The sequence below is a fragment of the Anomaloglossus baeobatrachus genome, chromosome 1, assembly GCF_048569485.1.
Source record: "Anomaloglossus baeobatrachus isolate aAnoBae1 chromosome 1, aAnoBae1.hap1, whole genome shotgun sequence".
Lineage (NCBI taxonomy): Eukaryota > Metazoa > Chordata > Amphibia > Anura > Aromobatidae > Anomaloglossus > Anomaloglossus baeobatrachus.
This window is the reverse complement of record NC_134353.1, coordinates 949,510,122-949,516,121: the sequence shown is the minus strand read 5'-3', so window position 1 is coordinate 949,516,121 and position 6,000 is coordinate 949,510,122.

The following is a 6,000-nucleotide window of genomic DNA, read 5'->3' as shown; positions in this document are numbered from 1 at the left end:
TCTATACTGTGTAGTGAAATAAATAATTAAATAATTAAAAAAAACGGCGTGCGGTTCCCCCCATTTTTAAAACCAGCCAGATAAAGCCATACGGCTGAAGGCTGGTATTCTCAGGATGGGGAGCTCCACGTTATGGGGAGCCCCCCACCCTAACAATATCAGCCAACAGCCGCCCAGAATTGCCGCATACATTAGATGCGACAGTTCTGGGACTGTACCCGGCTCTTCCCGATTTACCCTGGTGCGTTGGCAAATCGGGGTAATAAGGAGTTATTGGCAGCCCATAGCTGCCAATAAGTCCTAGATTAATCATGTCAGGCGTCTATGAGACACCCTCCATGATTAATCTGTAAGTTACAGTAAATAAACACACACACCAGAAAAAAATCCTTTATTAGAAATAAAAACACACACATATACCCTGGTTCACCACTTTAATCAGCCCCAAAAAGCCCTCCTTGTCCGGCGTAATCCAGGATGGTCCAGCGTCGCATCCAGCGCTGCTGCATGGAGGTGACCGGAGCCGCAGCAGACACAGCCGCTCCGGTCACCTCCACACAGCTAATGAACACAGCCGCGCGATCAGCTGCTGTCACTGAGGTTACCCGCGGCCACCGCTGCATCCACCGGTGGCCGCGGGTAACCTCAGTGACAGCAGCTGATCGCACGGCTGTCTTCATTTGCTGCATGGAGGTGACCGGAGCGGCTGTGTCTGCTGCGGCTCCGGTCACCTCCATGCAGCAGCGCTGGATGCGACGCTGGATCATCCTGGATTACGCCGGACAAGGAGGGCTTTTTGGGGCTGATTAAAGTGGTGAACCAGGGTATATGTGTGTGTTTTTATTTCTAATAAAGGATTTTTTCTGGTGTGTGTGTTTATTTACTGTAACTTACAGATTAATCATGGAGGGTGTCTCATAGACGCCTGACATGATTAATCTAGGACTTATTGGCAGCTATGGGCTGCCAATAACTCCTTATTACCCCGATTTGCCAACGCACCAGGGTAAATCGGGAAGAGCCGGGTACAGTCCCAGAACTGTCGCATCTAATGTATGCGGCAATTCTGGGCGGCTGTTGGCTGATATTGTTAGGGTGGGGGGCTCCCCATAACGTGGAGCTCCCCATCCTGAGAATACCAGCCTTCAGCCGTATGGCTTTATCTGGCTGGTTTTAAAAATGGGGGGAACCGCACGCCGTTTTTTTTAATTATTTAATTATTTATTTCACTACACAGTATAGACACGCCCACCGGCTGCTGTGATTGGGTGCAGTGTGACACCTGTCACTCAGAGTGGGGGCGTGTCTCACTGTAACCAATCATAGGCGCCGGTGGGCGGGGAAAGCAGGGAATACGAGATTGTTTAATGGGCGGCCGGCTTTTTCAAAACAGTAAAAGCCGCCGGAGCAGTGTGAATGCCGTGCAGCGCCAGGGATCGGGGATCGGTGAGTATATGAGAGAGGGGGATAGACTGACATGGACTGAGAGTGAGGGACAGAGATAGTGACGGACTGACAGAGATTAGTGCATGACAGACATTGTGAGGCGCTTCAGAACGCAGCTTTTTAGCTGCGCTCTGAAGCAGACCTTTTTGAAGCTGCGGTGCAGAGCGCACACCTGCGCACATAGCATCAGACACCAAAATCGTATGAGGGATGTCACACGTTACAATTGACTAGGTTCGTGCAACAAAACGCTCAATTCTAGAGAATGATACGATGTGTTTGCGATCAACGGTTTTGCGTTCAATCCTGATCGCATGTAGCTGTCACACGCAGATACCTCACAAACGATGCCGGATGTGCGTCACTTACAACTTGACCCCAACGACGGATTGTGAGATATATTGAAGCGTGTGTAGCGGGCTTAAGATTTACAACTTTTACCAGAGATTTATTCAGAATTTTTCGGTAATTGTAAAGCCTCTCACTGACCTGACAAATAAAGAGGTCAGATTTCTCTAAATGGTCGGACTCCGGCCAGCAGGCTATTTTCTCTTTAAAGAGATGTTTTCCACAGCAGCTATACTCAGTTAGGCCCGTTTCACACGTCAGTGAAAAACACAGACGTTCTTCACTGACGTGTCAAAGACGCACATGATTCACGTGTGATTCACGGCACACGTGGGTTGTCTAAGTGCAATCCGGGCTCCGTTCTCCATGGTCCGTGATTGCACATAGAGATCAACTCACCTGTGCCCGCTCCTGCTCTCCATGGTGCTGAACGCTCCCGCGGTGTAGCATCCGGCCGGCGCTGACCCCCGCAGCAGCTACGTCCGGGTCGGCTTTGTCATGCATCATGAATATGCACGACAGTAATGAGCCGGCTCAGAAGCAGCAGGCAGAACAGGCTGCAGAGAGCGCCGCTGAAGTCGGGTGAGTAAAAATTATTTTTATTTTATATGCACGTTTTTTCTGGCACGTGTCTCACAGATCACACCACTGCGTGGTCCGTGGGACATCAGTGATGCCAGAAAAAAATAGACATGTCTCCATGCGGCAATCACAGACACGCGGGTACGCCGCACGGAGACAAGGTCAGTGAAAAATCACTAATGTGTGAGCAGACTTATTGATTATAATGGGTCTGCGTATGTCAGTGATTCTGGTACGTAGAAGAAAAAACACAAACGTACCAGAATCACTGACGTGTGAAACAGGCCTTAGCCTGATGTTTTACAACCATTTATTGCAGAGGTTGATGCATTTGATTGGGGGTGGGGACTGTGTTGTCACAAGGTCTGACCCCAGGTATATTGCGTCCTTGCACTTACTTTTCCAAGCAATTGTCTTCAGCCGAAAGAAACTATAATATTGGCAATAGAGAACTCTTGGCGATTAAGTTGGTTTTCGAGGAGTTTCGCCATTGAATGGAGAATGCAGTTCATCCCATTATGGTAATCACAGATCAAGTTGTTTGTGTTGTTGTTTGTTTGTGCCATCCAAGTTGTGCCATGAGCTAATTGGGGAACATCACAATTTGTACTTGCGGGTAATCCAGGTAGTAAAGCAACCTCAGGATGTGGTTGACTATGCATCCGTTTGAATTTGTGCACCTTCCAAGGTTACGCACACTAGGCCGTTTGGTTTTCTCCTGCCTTTGGCTATCCATAGTAGACCATGGACATATTTATCCATGGATTTGATTACTTACATATCTTTCTCTGCAGGTAAAATTGTGGTCTTAGTGTTTGTGGATAGGTTCGGTAAAATGGTACACTTCATTGCGTTACTGGGACTTCCGAATGCCAAGACTTTGAACTCAGTTGTTCATCAATGAGTTCATAAAGCTTCATCAGGTTCCCTCCGATGTGGTCTCAGATTGGGGATCCCAGTTTGTTTCCAAATTTTGGAAAACATTTTGTACTCGACTGGAGGTGCAGTTGTATTTTTCTTCTGCCTTCCACCCTCATTCGATTGGGCAGACGGAGAGCATAAATCAAAGTTTGAAACTTACCTGAGGTGTTTTGCACCGAGAACTATGAGAATTGGGTATCTTAGTGGCTGAATTAGCGAATTAGCTATCAACAATCATCACCAGGAGTCTACTGGCAAGCCACCATTGTTTGCTCCATTTGGTTTTCATCTGCAATTTGGAACTTTTAATGGTAGAGGTGCTTCGGGACTTCCTGAGGAGAAGTGTTTTGTCTCATCACTCTAAAGGGTGCTTTACACGCTGCGACATCGCTAACAATATATCGTTAGTGATGCACATCCATCACTGATAGCGACATCGCTGCGTGTAACACCAAGGAGCGACGATCAACGAGCACAAAAAGGTGAAAAATCATTGCTCGTTGACACGTTGCTTCTTTTCCAAATATAGTTGCTGCTGCAGGTACGATGTTGTTCGTCGTTTCTGCGGCAGCACACATCGCTGTGTGTGACACCGCAGGAACGACGAACATCTCTTACCTGCGTCCACCGGCAATGCGGAAGGAAGGAGGTGGGCAGCATGAACCGGCTGCTCATCTCCGCCCCTCCTCTGCTATTGGATGGCTGCCGTGTGACGTCGCTGTGATGCCGCACGAACCGCCCCCTTAGAAAGGAGGCGGATCGCCAACCAGAGCGACGTTGCAGGAAAGGTAAGTCCGTCTGACGGGTGTTAGCGATGTTGTGCGCCACGGGCAGCAATTTGCCCGTGACGCACAACCGACGGGGGCGGGTACGCTCGCTAGCGATATCGTTACCGATATCGTAGCGTGTAAAGTACCCTTAAGGCTATGTACACACGCTGCAGATTTGTTAGGACAAAAAAATGCATCAAACACTGGATGTGGTTTTGGTGCGGATTTTGATGCGTTTTTTTTGGGCCAGCAATAAAGAAAATGTCATTAAAGCTAGGTGAGGGAAAAAATGAAAAACAAAATGTTTCTTTTTCACAAATAAAAGCAAAAAAATATTGTCCTAAATTTACCACTATCATGAAGTCCAATATGTCATGAAAAAACATTCTCAGAATCACCGGGATCCGATGAAGCTGCAGAGTTATAACCTCATAAAGTGACACTGGTCAGATTTGTAAAATTTGGCCACGGCATCAGGGACAGAATTGAAATTGTCCTTAAGGGGTTAATCTGGATATTATTATTGTTTGGATTTGTTATAATGATACACCTTACAGTCTGATTTATGTGCAGCACCATCTTGTGTGTGTTGTAATATACCCATATCATAGAATGATATATTCATGTCGTTTCATGGTGTTGCCACTTTGCAATAAATATAAAGACGTTACCGAATAGATAACGCATCTAAAGTAGCGTTTGATTCCCAAAACATGACTCTGCAGGTTCTACACTTACATAAGGTGTAAGTGTAGATGGTGCTAAGTGTAAGGTGCTAAGAAGCCTGTAAACCTAAATCAGAATAAGATAAAGACCTTAAGGGACATACACCATGCCAATAATATTATATTGGTATCCATTTGTTACATGTGGCTTCAGATTTATGTGATACTCTAAAAAACCAATCAGCATGTAGGGGGTTCAAGGCTACGCCACCCTTGCAGAAGTGGCCAGCACACAGAAAGGGTATGATATGTATTAATTGGTATTGTGTATTTTGGTAAATGGCCACCAGGTGACAATGTGGCTTAGTGACGGCTGTCGTGGCACCTAGTTAGGTAGGAAAAGGATTAAGTGAAAGGAGGGGTATAGTGTAGAAATAGGACAGAATGTAGAAGGAGGGGAGGAGAGTCCCCAGTAGGAGAAAGGGATAACTAGCCCAAACATTTGAGAATTGAAGATCTTAAGGGTCATCCCTTGACACTGGACATGCGGGGTTCTGCTCTTTAGAGGACTATTGGAACTGCATCCCCAGTTAAGTACAGTTGGTCGGGGTGGCGTCCGTCTTTCCTGGATTGAAAACCCAACGAATTTCCCTGCAAGACTGAAGGTCAGTGGGCTCTTAAAGGAGAAGAGTAGGTCCTGGCCAGAAGCATGGGCGGAGGAGTGCTGTTGTAATGAGCCCGTTCAATAGCATCAGCTAAATCCCTATAGTTGGACGGAGAGGCTAAAGGACTTTTTAAATCGGCTAGTACAGTGAGACATCAGACAGGGGAATGAGGGGCCTAGCAGTATCCAAAGGAGCTCAGGTGCCAGGAAAGCAGTCGGCCGGTAAATTTAATTATGGAACGAAGACTGGCGGGAACCCCATTGGTGTCAGAATTGGTGCTCGTGTCATACGAGATGAAAGTTTCCTTGTTACGTGATCAAGTAAAGTTTCGCTGTTTAAAGAAAGTATATGTGTCTAATTTTTTTACTCAGTGGAAGCGGGGACTGTGCGAAAGCATCCCTGCAGTAGTGTGGCAACTGGGAGGCAAGGGGTTACCGAACGGCTGCGCTGCGACCTGGCAACCCCTCCACACGACTACCACTGCCTGCCCTGTCCCCCCCACAAGCATAACATCAGACAAGGGTGTAACCAATAATTATGTGAGGATTAAAAAGTAACCAATAATGGAGTGAATTGACTTGCATGTTAAAACGTTTCAATAAA